Genomic DNA, 14,135 nt, shown 5'->3' with positions numbered 1-14,135 from the left:
CCTTATCTCTATGGCCGTGCATTCACCCTCATCACTGAGTTGATCAGATCGTCACACACTCCATTTGGTTAAATTGTCTACATTGGTTTACAGAGGAGAATAGAGAACTAGAAAAAAATAACCCACTTAGAAAGGAGTCTAAGTGCTTAGCTCTTCTCTGTAAGACCATTGAGACATTCTGCTATAGATGAGCAGCCGGTCAGGATTCCTATTTGTGGTATTACTATAGCAGGAAAGGAGTACGTAGAACATCAGTAAGTTTTATATTGTACCATTGCAGACTTAAGAGGTGCAGGAGGCAAGGAAACAGTATATGGAGAATTACTGACTGTGATGACAGAGTTAGAACAAGCAGCAGCGGCTGGAGGGTAGGATATGATGCAGTAGAAGCAGACTAGAAAAAAGGATAAGACATCATGCTGATAAGCAGAATCATATTATTTAGAATCTAGAAGGATTACAAAAACAGAACAGCATGCAGGGGAAGAGATGTTCCCTATAGGTTTTAAGCTAAATCATACCTCCACTCCTAGCCACAGTTTAAAGGATCCTGCTCTATTACACCTTAAATATCACATTGTTACCCAAATGGGAAGAGGCAAAGGGTGTGTTTCAAAATGTGCTAAATTTTGAGGCTTGGTTGACTAAATTTCAAATAGATTCGGGAGAGGAGGCAAGACGTTATTTTTTGTCTTTCCTCCTGAATACTCTTGTGACATATTTTCAGACACAGCAACAAAATGGGACTCAGTATAATTTAACAGAATCCAGGGAGAGAATGATGTTTGTCATCTCTCAAAAGCTGGGAGAGAGAAAACCTACTCCAGATTTGTTAGAAACTATTAGGATATCCCCTAGATGGGATATATAAATCAAGGGTTTTACAGAATGCCTAAACTATTGATGATGTTGCCCAGGCTATTTTAACCAATTTGAGAACTATGCAGTCCCAAACAAAGTCAGATGCTAGCACTAAAGTGTTTACATTTACTCCCTGTCAGGGATTCCCAAAACTTAGTGAATCACTGGGTAGGGTTATTCAGGGAAAATTTGTCCCAAACCAGATGGTACAGAGTAGGTCCCGATCTGCTGACTTTTTAGGAAGCGGCGGGATAGATCCTTATTTGTGCCACAGTTGTGGAGACGAAGGACATGGGAGACGATTTTGCCCTAGAACGAGGATTAAGTTCTCCAACTGGTCCTCGGAAAAATGTTTGATTTGAGAATTTAGAGAATCATCCTTCTGAGCGGCCACAGGAATTTTGTCAGGACCCAAGACAGTATAAGGGATATAATGAGCTTCAAATTGGTTAACCCAGTGGCTGTGGAGCCCACTGCTCCTCCGATGTATTGTCCCATTGAGACAACAGCACCTAGTAAAGGACACATCCCTTCCCCCTCTCAGCAGTCTCGTATGCAGAGGAAGCAGGAGAATAGGAACAGATGAAGGTCTCTTTGGGAGAAAGCGTTCCAGAGAGGCAGAGAGGATGGATTTTTATATTTTCCTACAGCAGGGTCTAAAGATTGATGGGGTGATACCCCTATCTCCCTAACCTTCCTTGCCACACTTTCCCTTGGTAAGGATGGGAGACCATATCTCAGAGGGAGGATAGAGAGGGAGGATAGAGGGTCTGCCATGAGAAAATGTTCTTATTGATACAGGAGCCGTGATTTCAGTCACAGGACATAATTTGCGGTCTTCCCCTAGACCGTGTGAATTTACTACCTTGATAGGTTTTGAGGGCTCCTGTATTCAAGTAGTCCTGTGAACCTGACTTTTCAGGAAAAAGGGGTTCCTAAGCAGAAAGGTCTTATGGCAGCATTTTGGGATAATCCTCATGTGGATACTACAATCCTAGGAATGGATATTTTAGGAGCCATGGGGATTGTTGTTGATTTGTATGATAAGACTCTGTGGTGTGATAAAAGAGCAAATATCTGCAAAGTAATAATTCCCGTGGATGATGACAATGAATTTGAAAGTACCAATTGCTAATATAAGTTTGTTGTCTGAGGATAATGTTGAACTTGATGAATTAAAAACAAAATTGAAAGAAATGGTCCCAGGATTGTGGACCACTAAAAATACATTGTGGATTAATGCAAACTCATGTAAAAATTGATGGGGAAAAGCTGCTACCCTTTCAGCATCAGTATTAGATTCCTGACAAAGCTATTCCTTACATAAGGAATGCGGTCAGTGAACTGGAGAAACAGGGCGTGGTTGTAAGAGGTAATTACCCATGCAATACGCCAATTCTTCCAGTTAGGAAACTGGATGGCAGTTTCCGCCTTGTTGTAGACCTGAGACTTGTAAATAAGTACACTCCCTCAGCAGCTCATTTGGTTGCATCAGTTTCTGAAATCATGTCACAACTGAGGAGTGATCGTAAAGTATTTTCATGTTTGGACATTGCATATGACTTTTTCTCCATATCTCTGACACCCCAGTCAGCATTAAGGTTCTCCTTTATTTTTTGAAAATGTGCAACCAGCTTTCAATGGGATTTCACAGTTTACCTGTGTACTTCCATCAAGCTTTGGCAAGGGTGTTAGAACATCTTGGGTATGGAGACAAAGTCTTACAATATGTGGATGATTTGTTGATTCAAATGGTTACAGAAAAAGAACATAAGAAAGTTATTGTTAAAGTGTGTCAGGCATTGCATGATGCTGGGTAGAAAATTAGTCTGGTTAAAGTGCAGCTGATGAAACCTGAGGTGAAATTTTGATGGGTAATTATTTCAACCAGAGGAAAATTGCCAATGATAGAAAGAATTGAAGCTATTCAATCAATGTCCCTATCAATTGATATTCAGGAATTGAGAAAATTCCTGGGTATGGCAAATTTTTTGAGAATATTCATCATATCTTCTTGGAAAACCCTTGTATGAATTATTGAGGGGTGTTGAGAGTGATTATGATCCTGTTAACATTGCAGGAAAAGCTTTAGAAGCCTTTAAAATTTTGAAAATCACTCTCGCAGAAGCAACTGCATTGATTAATCTGGACACGACTCAGCCCTTTTATATACAAGCTTATATGGGGAATGAGTCTATATCTTCTGTTTTGTTGCAAAAGTGGCCAAAGGAGAGTCCTGAGGTAGCTAGTCAACTGCATGAATTAGGATATTACTCCAGATTGCTGTCACAAGTGGAAAAGGGGTTTTCTCCATGCATGAAGCATCTTCAAGGTGTTCATTGGACAATGAACCAAGTACAATTCATTGTTGGGTTTGCTCCTTTGATTTTGCAGACCCCACAAGACACTTTTAACTAGCAAAGCCAGTGGAGTTAATACACAATGCATGGCTCAGTGGATTGTTGATTTTGAGACTCAAGATTTGAAGGTAGAAGTAGGAGAAAAATACTACCTAGCACAATTGATGCAGTATGAAGGGCAATCTCATGATTGTCAAATTATCCATGCAAATGTCGCACCCTCCCCTTTTAGAGCTTATAACCAGAAGGGAGTTCCTTGTACTTATATTGATGGTGCTCGGTACTGGCATGAAGGGAAATGTGACGGGATATGCGCTGTGGCTTCCTGAACAATCTTTGTTAGTGCAGTGCAAACTTCCTGGTTGCTATTCAGCTCAGAGAGCAGAGTGGTCTGCTGCTTTACATGCCATTCAGCTAGAGATTCTGGTGGATTCACAGAATAAACCCCTCCAACACGCTGAGATTTTGGAACAAATAGCACAAAGAGGAAATTAGTTTCCTAATCTGTGGTCTTTTTTTTTAAATCAAGAGTCATCAGAAATTAACTTCAGATCCCCACGTTCAGGATAATGCCTTTGTAAATCATGCTGCAAAAGAAGCTGCCTTATCCGGAATAGTAATATGTGATAAGGTGCATGAGGAATGTCTTATTTGTTTGCAAAATAATCCAAAAGGGAAAGGAAAACCTCATTTGCGAAAGGGACATGTGGCAGCCCCTGGCAGTCAATTCAAATTGATTACATAGGTCCTTTTATCCCTTCAAAGGGAGGCTATTAATACGCCTTGGTGGTAGTGGACGTTTTTTTCAAAATGGGTGGAGGCACTTACTGCTACTAAAAAAACGGCTCTAACAACAGCTAAACTTTTGTGGACAAATGTGTTTTCACAATGTAGATTCCCAAAGATAATTGAAAGTGATAATGGTCCTCATTTCATGGGACAAGTGATGAGTCATCTCTTTTCTTTGCTGGGGATTCAGCAACGGTTCCATGTGTCCTATCACCCGCAATCTGCCGGGATGGTCGAGCACATGAATCGCACACTGAAGTCAAAACTGTTAAAGAGGATTCAGGAGAAAGGGAAAGATTGGGTTAATCATTTACATTTATCGAAAAAATTAGAATATCATGCAAAGTTCATTTATTTCAGTAATGCAACTTAAAAGGTGAAACGAATATATGAAATACTCATTACGTGCAAAGCGAGATATTTCAAGTCCTTATTTGTTATAATTTGGAAGATTATGGCTTACAGTTTATGAAAACCCCAAAGTCACAATCTCAGGTACCCTTTGCTCAGGGGGTATGGATTAATTAGCTGACTAGAGTGTGACACTTTAAGCCTAGAATATTGAACCTTTTCACAATATTCTAATTTTAAGTTGCATTAATGAAACTCCTTTTATGTTACATTACTGAAATAAATGAACTTTTGCACTATAATTAAATTTTTTTAGTTGCATCAAAAAGCACTGGGCTTTCTCCTTATGAGGTAATGAGGGGAAGGCAGATGTAATTAAATCTTCCAAATGACATAACTTTACCTACTACAAAGCAAGTGGTAGTGCAGAGGGATCAATGGCTTTTGCAAATTCAGCAGCAGATTCAAAATCTTCTGCAATATGCTGCCTTTCAAATAGCAAGAAATAGTGTTAAACCTAATGATGATTCTTATGAATCAAATTTGTTAAAGAAGCTCAAGCTATGATTTAAAAAGTTCAGAAAAATTTGTCTCTGGGAATCAAATTGGGAAGGACCTTTTGTTGTTGTTCAAAATCTTGGTCCTACAGAGAAGTCTTATGTAGAAGTGGTGTTTGAGAATGGGTCTTTCCCTTACACAACTGAGTGTGAAGCTTGCTGGGCAGGAGACACATTTAAGAAATGCTTGAGTAAATCTAACCGTACGGATTATGAGGTACAAGCTGCCACATGTGTTTTGTATGGCGATGTTGTATATATCAGAAATAACTTTCTGAGAGATGGATTAGAGCATCCATCCGAGGAGCCAGGTTGATCCTCGTTAATATAAAAATGTGTGACACAGGGGTTGATTTGTTCATTCTCTGGTATATAACCGTTCAGGTAAATTTTGATAACAATACAGCTCCCGCAGCATAAAGGGTTCTGTTAGATCCCAATATTATGAATCCTTTTGGTCATTAAGGAGAGGAAATAAGGAGAGGACTATGGGGAGTTAGAGGTTTGTCATAGAGATGTCCAGGTGAGTTTGTCCTTTATCCTCTTCATCCAAAAAGTGTAGCTCCAGGACAGTTAAGGATGTAATTAAAGTTTGGGCATTGGTTACTAATAGAACAAGACATGCAGGACCACCCTATTCACTCTGTCTTATAAACCCCTTGACTATTGAATCAACATATCATAATTGGACAAAAAACTTGACTACCAGTGGTACAGCTGCATGTCGAAAGGAGAGCATATTTTATAAGGAAACAAATCCCATCAGGATAGTGAATACAGGGCATTCTGTATCCTTTAACACCCAGGATAGCCTGTTTACTTGGCATTGAAATATGTCATTATGGGGCTTGAAAGGACAGATTGCTGTGTGTGCTCCATACCTGGACAGATTTGATTTTAATTTTCAGAGACGGTTAATGTCTCGTTTAAAAACAGTTGTCAGAAGCAACGGAATGGAATACAAAATGTTACAAAGAGCGCCAGGGTCAGAAGAAATTTAACAAGGAAAAAAAGAGCGTGATATGACACACTTCTGGGAGGCATTGGTACTGATACAAGTGTGATTAATTCAGTGGACATCCAAACACTTAGCAGCAGAATGCAATCTTTAGCAGCATTAGGATCTGATTCGGAGAACGTTGCTTTGGTCAAGAGCACTATACATGGACAGATGAGAGTTAATAACCAAAAATATCAGGCTAAGGTCACAGATTACTTAGAAAATCAAGCTATTAATTTCATCAAATATGCCGAGTTCTTTGATGAACAGTTTGAGCTTCCTCTCGCCTGTATGGCTCTTCAGGGTGAAATATATATTAATGCAAAAATATTATTGCAAACTATTTTTAGTGGCCACCGGCTCTGGTAAATAGGACATAATTGGCCTGGATTAACTGATTTTGCAAAGAAGCATGTTGAATGGTGGAAAGTGGGTTGGACAAAATGTGTAGATACTAATAAATGTACCTTTGCCGCTGTAATTTAAATACAAGATGAAGAGAAATGTGACTCCATCTTGTCTTCTCTTACATGTACAGAATTGTTATAACATCTCACCCACGCACTGTTTCACATCCCCCTGCTGTGAGTTAGGTTTCCTTATCCGTCCCAGGACAGATTCTGGGAATATCCTAGAACTAGAACAAACATTTTGTCTCATTCAGGGTCATTCGGCACAACTGCGTACATTCTTATATGTGACGTTTTACATACCAAGGAAAGGATGTTCCGGTAGTATCTGTATGAGCACCAATGTTTATCTTTCTGATTGGTTTAACGCTGTAGTTATGCAAACTTTTCTACTGCCTATATAAGGCCAAGCTATAGCATAATAAAGTTAGAGTGTTTCTCAGTAATACTTGTGTGTGTCTGTTATTAGCATCTCTCCTGACGTCAGTGACATCAAACCAAGGTGGTCGTAAAGGTCCAGAAAGGTCCAAATCCTTTCAGTTTGGGGGCTCCGTCCGAGATAGAGAAGGCCATCCTCGTGTCCGGTAAGAGAGACATCCCTTTTGTCTACTGCCCAGTCCGAAGGGCACTGGCCACATCTCTACCCGTGAGTTTTTATTATGTATCCGGGATACATTGTTAAGCCTTAAAAATAGACTCCGGGAGTTTATAATAAGTACTTGGAGTACTTTCATGAATAAGTCCAGCACTTGGAGTGCCATGCACGGCATAGAGTCTCAGGGAGATCTATCCGTAAGTTGGTTTGTGTCAGGGACACACCATAGGATCTCCGGGAGCTCTATTTACTTTATCTAACTGCCGACAGAGATTTTTTTTTAGTACCAGGGGTACATGTAAGAGAACAGTCTCAGGGAGACTGACCTACTTTGGTTTTACGCATACCTATATTTAGAGTATAATATACATAGAGTGTTAAGATTCATTTGTTTGTGTGAGAGCTATTTTTCTGGTGGTAAGTGTAAGAACATATCTCACTGTAATATTATCACTCTGTCATTTGGTGAATTTTCTTTCTGTGGGTGGAGGAAAATCTAAGTGTGATTGCAGGCTGCAAATAGTGACAGCCTAGTTCTCCTTCCCAATCTCATGTTGATTGTAAAGCAGCACATTTTCTCATGGACCCCAGACAAAATACAAGACTTTGAGAAACATTTATATGAGAAGGAGGCAGCGGGATGCTTTGAGATCAGGAAGATACAGACCTCCACACATAGTTACAAAAGTTCAGAAGCCAAGACATTTAATGTCATAGCATGTAAACAGAGACAGCCGAGACATTTCTCAGTTGCCATCAGCCATTTATTGCAGAAGCTGTCTGTTTCAGCGTGATAGACTTGAAAAATGCTTTCTTCTCTATCCCGGTTGACACGTAGACCAGACTCTTTTTGCTTTTTCCTTTGAGGGTCATCAACTCACCTGGAGCAGGATGCCCCAGGGATATGCTGATTCGCCTGTAGTGTACAGCATTGTCCTCCAAGCCACCCCCCCCAGGTTCTGTACTCTTGCAATACGTGGATGATTTGTTATTGTGCAGTGTGTCAGAGGAGGCCAATGTAACAGATGGTTTATCTTTGTTGAAATGGTTGTCTGAATGTGGACACAAGGTGTCACACAAGAAAATGCAATGGTGTAAAAAGCAAGTTGGGCTTGCTTCTCACAAAGGGAGAAAGGAGAATCAGCACAGAAAGAGTCCAGTCTGTTGCGGGCCTGGTCAACCCGCACACCAAGAAAGAAATGTTATCTTTCCTTGGTATGATAAACTACTGCAGACAATAGATTCCTGATTGCTCCTACTATGACAATGTAATGAGACAAGCCACTCTGGCAGACATGCCAGATCTCATCAGGAAATGTTTAATGCATTTGATTATTTGAAATGTTCTTTAATGACAAGTCCGGGTTTGGGCCTCCTTGACTACAAACTCACATTCCACGTATATGCTCGACAAAATTGTAAAACCATGGCGGGTGTGATGACACAATATCATGGAGGCAAGTTACGTCCTTGTGCCTTTTTCTCAAAGGTGGTTCCGGCATCCGCCCAAGGAATGCCGGCTTGTCTGAGATCTCTTGCAGCCTGTGCTATGATGGTTGACCTTGCAACACCACTCACAATGGGACATGAGACTATCCTGTATACCACACATGATGTAGTGGGCCTTCTCGGGGGCATATACACACACACATAGCACATGTCCGCACAGAGACTATCTGGATGTGAGATTCTACTCCTCAGCAATCCCTCCCTCCAAATCAAATACGCAACACACACCTCAGGTCCAGCACCTATCTTGAATGCCCTATTAGGACTTAAAGGACCTGAGGATCACTTGACAGAGGCACATGATTGTATACACGCCATACAACATGACACACATATTGTCCTGGAAGCCAGACCCAGCACATACCAGTCTGCACAAGCAGCAGAATTAATTGCAGTCACGAGAGCATGCATACTACATCAAGGCAAGCCAGTCACCATTTACGCACATGGAGTGGTCTGGGACCACGGGGTCATTTGGCAAAGGAGACGATTCATTGCAGCTGATGGTAAGCATATCTCACATTCACAACTTGTCATACAACTTTTAGAAGTCATAAGATTTCCCTCAAAGATTGGAATTGTCCACTGCAGGGCGCATACTGGTGGTAAAGATCATGTGTCCCAAGGCAATGCCCTGGCAGACGCGGAGGCCAAAAAGGCTGCACTGATGGCCCCGGCCGCATTGCAAATGGTGAAATTAGTACCTCCTTCACTTGAGTTAACTCAGATGCTTGTGGATCTCCAGTCCTCAGCTACTGACGATAAAATGGCCAATTGGTTGATTAAAGCCCTTTCAAGTGAAATTGAGGAAAAAGTTGCTTGTAAGTCTCCTTGTCTTCCGCAGGAACCAACTCACCCATTCCAAGTATGAGATATTGTGCTGATGAAGAAAATAAAGAAAGGAAAATTTGCAGGAGAATTCACCTACGGACCACCAACTACAGTGGTAGCCGCGACCCGCACAGCAGTACTCATGGAAGAAGCACCTACTTGAATCCACGCCACCAGAGTAAAACTGGTAAAGGAGGCACCCCAAAAGGAGGTAATAATGGGTACAGACAATCCTGACCTTGAAAAAGGACAAAGTGAGGTACTAACGGGAGCAGACAGCTCTGACCTCCACCAGGATGCACTCCCTCAATTCTGGAAGATGGCACAGATGGTCCACTTGGACTGTAGGATTACTGACGATCCTAATGACTCTCCCGGAGGATAACAAAGCTGAAGTTGCTATAACTCAGAAAGGTGGAATCACTACCTTCTGGTACAATTCCTCCAGTACTCATGTTGCAACTTACTCCTTCTGTTTATGCAGCATAATGAAGTGCAGTCCTTCCACGAGATGCGGCAACCACTATAAGAATGGACATACCCTCAGAAACAAACAAACCCCCTCAAACCCTGTATCATAACTTTTAACAATATGAGAACAATATCTGACCCAAAATATGAGGAGGCTCTTGCAGCAGAAACTGGGTTCTCTGATGCCAACCTATGGTTAGAATGGATGAAGTACAGTGCAGCTTCAGTAAATAAAAGTAATTGTTATATATGTGGGCCCGCTAAGCCTCACCTAGGTACTGTGCCCTTAATATTGCCCTCTAGTGTTGAGGAATGTTTTTTGCAATTATTCTCAAATTCATCTAGTAACCAGTGTGCATGTGAAGAATGGAAGCAAAAATACCCACTCTTCATAAAAACTCCCCGCCCTGGTGCAGGTATACATATCTATCCTGGTAACTATATCTGCCACAGAGGGGGAGATCAAGGAATATCCCTGGGTAATTTCCCTGAAGGATACTGTGCAACTTAAAGTGAAACAGATACCTCCCTCACACAGAATCAAGTATACTCGATTGGAGATGTATATTGGATCTGTGGGGATTGAAAAATAAGATCTAGACTAGAGGGTTCCTGGAAAGGTGAAAGTGCCCTTGCTAAAGCCATCATGAACATACACATCTTCACTGAAAATGAAAAAGACACCAACACACATATACGCAACCATCGCGCCCTCTCAAAAGGTAGCTTCAACCCACATGTGTATATTGATGCAATCTGGGTCCCAAGAGGGGTCCCTGATGAATTCAAGGCCAGAGGTCAGGTGGCAGCAGGATTTGAATCCATAATTCCCCACATAACAATCAACAAAAATGTAGACTGGATCAACTATATTTACTATAATCAACAAAGGTTTGTAAACTACACCAGGGATAAGTTACAGGGTGTAGCAGAACAGTTACAGGCAGATTCCATTATGACATTTCAAAACCGCATGGTACTCTATATGATACTTGCAGAAAGAGGTGGTGTCAGTAAGGTATTGACAGACCTCTCATCATGCTGCATGTTCCTACCCAACAACACCGGCCCTAATGGTAAGGTCACACTGGCAATAAAGAAACTTGAGGATTTATCAATTGAGCTCAAAAGAAACTCAGGTATCGATAACCCTTGGGATCAGTATTTTGGCTGGTTCACCAACTGGAAACAGGCACTTGTACAGTTGGGAATTATTATCCTGATAATTATTATAATGATAGCATTAGTTGCAACATGTATCATGTGTACAGAAACTGATAATGAAAGGAGTATAAAATATGTCATTTTATGAGACTCTGCTGCCTAATCCTGAAGACAACTCACATGAAGGATATAGAAAAAATCTGGTGGTATACAAGGAAAAGGGCAAGGGTAAGAACCATATTATCTGAGAAATTTGGTTCTAAGAGGGGATTGAAGAGAAATGTGACTCCATCTTGTCTTCTCTTTCATGTACAGAATTGTTATAACATCTCACCCACGCACTGTTTCACATCCCCCCGCTGTGAGTTAGGTTTCCTTATCTGTCCCAGGACAGATTCTGGGAATATCCTAGAACTAGAACAAAAACGTTTTGTCTCATTCAGGGTCATTCGGCACAACTGCGTACATTCTTATATGTGACACATTACATACCATAAAAGGATGCTCCGGTAGTATCTGTATAAGCGCAAATGTTTATCTTTCTGATTGGTTTAACGCTGCTGTTATGCAAACTTTTCTACTGCTATATAAGGCCAAGCAATAGCATAATGAAGATAGAGTGTTTCTTAGTAATACTTGTGTGTGTCTGTTATTAGCAACTGAGAATCATCTCTCCTGACGTCAGTGACATCAAACCAAGGTGGTCGTAGAGGTCCAGAAAGGTCAAAATCCTTTCACAAGGTATTATGTATCCTCTTTTTAATCTAATAGACATGGGAACAGTTCAAGAAAAATTGTGGGTTAGGACTCCTGCAGATCAGAATGTTAAGTTCATTCAAATAGGTGGAAAAATCTCCAAAATAAGGATTGTGCGGTAGGGAAAAATCTGATGTCATATGCCCTTATGGAGTGGCCAAACCAGTTCCTGACGTCCCTGTAATAATTGATGAAATGAAGGAACCTTTGTTTTGGTAGTTTAATAGTGGTGAGGTATGCTTTCATGTCCCTAGAGAACAGTATTTGACTTACCAGACCCAGAAGTGTGCTATCACCAAATTAGTGACCCCAGCATTGTATTGCACCAAGAAGACGATTTTGAATATCAGGGTTGATGCATTGGATTGGGTTTATCAGCCCTTAATCCTTCTGGTAAAACACTTTGACATGATTTATCATAAACCATTGTTACCAACTTCCTATTTGTCCACAGGAAATGAGTTGTATAAAATGATAAAGGACTTAGAGGTGCTGAATTACTTTCAGCATGTCTATAATGAAACAGAAAAAAGAGCCTTAGTTACCCTTGCTCATAATACACAAAAGATTGAAAAGATCATAAATAGTACGAGGATATAAAGGTTTGTTGGTGGAATGCAATTGTCAATTTCTTTATAGGGAAGTCTCCTGCTCTACAGAGTGCTGTGGTTTATTATTACTTGACTCCTATTATCTGGATGATATGTGCCCTGATAGGGTGTATTATTTTCTCGGTTGGAGTTTGCTTTAAGACTAGGAACATGAAGAAGGAACTGGAATATAGTCAGACATCTGTTCATTTGCAGAGAAGTCTTCATTTAAGTTTACCTTGGATGAGGAAGCAAAAGAAGGAAGAGAAGGTAGTTTACAAGAATATGAGAGCATTGCACCAATACAATGCAGGGTGTCGTAATCGTAATCGTATGTAAGAACTGGTGGAGAAATCTTTTGTTTGAAGTTTGCACTTTTGAAAAAAACTTAAAAGTACAAAAAGCGGCTTGTATTGTAGAATGAGGATTAGATCTGATAATCAGCCATGTTCTATCAGCAGACATCTTGTGTCCTTGCTATGGAAAGTAAATTATTTGAGGAATTAATTATCGTGTTGAAGTATATTGTGATGTGTTCTAGTGGTAGGAGATTATTATATTTTTTTTTTAAGTAAATTACCCTCCCAGTCCCGCCCACATCCACCCATGATGCGTCCTCAACTCACCACCTCCCCCGGTGACAAACAGGGGAGAGATGGGGGGGCTGGAGAAAACGGAGGAAGCTCTAAGGACTCCAGTCTCCCCAGATTCTAAGCCATTTTTCTCACTATTTCTTTGCTTATACAGAATATGTTCATATCTCTTGTTGGCATTTATCAGGTTTAACGATGTAATAATACTGGGAGGATCTCGCAAAAACCAGGAGCGAGCTATTAGCAATCTGGCAAGAAACATTATCTTGAAGAGAAGATTTTTTTTTTGTGTTGCTGACACCCCACCCTTAGCAAGATTGCCCAGTACCTAACATTCAGCAGTAAAATAAATCAATACGTTCAGTTTTCCCTCTATTTAATCATGAATAGTCTCCCAATATTGTTTCAGCTCTTGACAAAACCAGAACATATGCAAACAATCAGCGTCGGGAATATCACACCTCGGGCAGTTGGAATCACTCCTAATACCACATCTCTTAAGCCAAAGGGGGGTAACATAAAGTCTATGTAAAATATTAAACTGCACCATAACGTGATTAAAGTTATGTGAGACTACTTTTAAATCCTGAACTACCTTTTTATCCAGGAAAGTCGTTGCACATTCATTTTGCCAAGCCCTCTGTCCTGGAGAACAGGTATCTTCAAATCATGCTATAATTAAATTTTTATACAGGGAGTGCAGAATTATTAGGCAAATGAGTATTTTGACCACATCATCCTCTTTATGCATGTTGTCTTACTCCAAGCTGTATAGGCTCGAAAGCCTACTACCAATTAAGCATATTAGGTGATGTGCATCTCTGTAATGAGAAGGGGTGTGGTCTAATGACATCAACACCCTATATCAGGTGTGCATAATTATTAAGCAACTTCCTTTCCTTTGGCAAAATGGGTCAAAAGAAGGACTTGACAGGCTCAGAAAAGTAAAAAATAGTGAGATATCTTGCAGAGGGATGCAGCACTCTTAAAATTTCAAAGCTTCTGAAGCGTGATCATCGAACAATCAAGCGTTTCATTCAAAATAGTCAACAGGGTCGCAAGAAGCGTGTGGAAAAACCAAGGCGCAAAATAACTGCCCATGAACTGAGAAAAGTCAAGCGTGCAGCTGCCAAGATGCCACTTGCCACCAGTTTGGCCATATTTCAGAGCTGCAACATCACTGGAGTGCCCAAAAGCACAAGGTGTGCAATACTCAGAGACATGGCCAAGGTAAGAAAGGCTGAAAGACGACCACCACTGAACAAGACACACAAGCTGAAACGTCAAGACTGGGCCAA

General features: G+C 40.7%; 1 protein-coding gene across 1 annotated transcript in view; it reads right to left on the bottom strand.

The window, feature by feature from the left end:
• MOCOS (molybdenum cofactor sulfurase) overlaps positions 1-14,135 on the bottom strand; it is an 869,883-nt gene that overhangs the window by 355,530 nt on the left and 500,218 nt on the right. The gene's annotated exons all lie outside the window — the stretch shown is intronic.

Source organism: Bufo gargarizans, chromosome 5 (assembly GCF_014858855.1).
Source record: "Bufo gargarizans isolate SCDJY-AF-19 chromosome 5, ASM1485885v1, whole genome shotgun sequence".
Taxonomy (NCBI): domain Eukaryota; kingdom Metazoa; phylum Chordata; class Amphibia; order Anura; family Bufonidae; genus Bufo; species Bufo gargarizans.
This window is presented reverse-complemented; position numbering and strand designations above follow the sequence as displayed.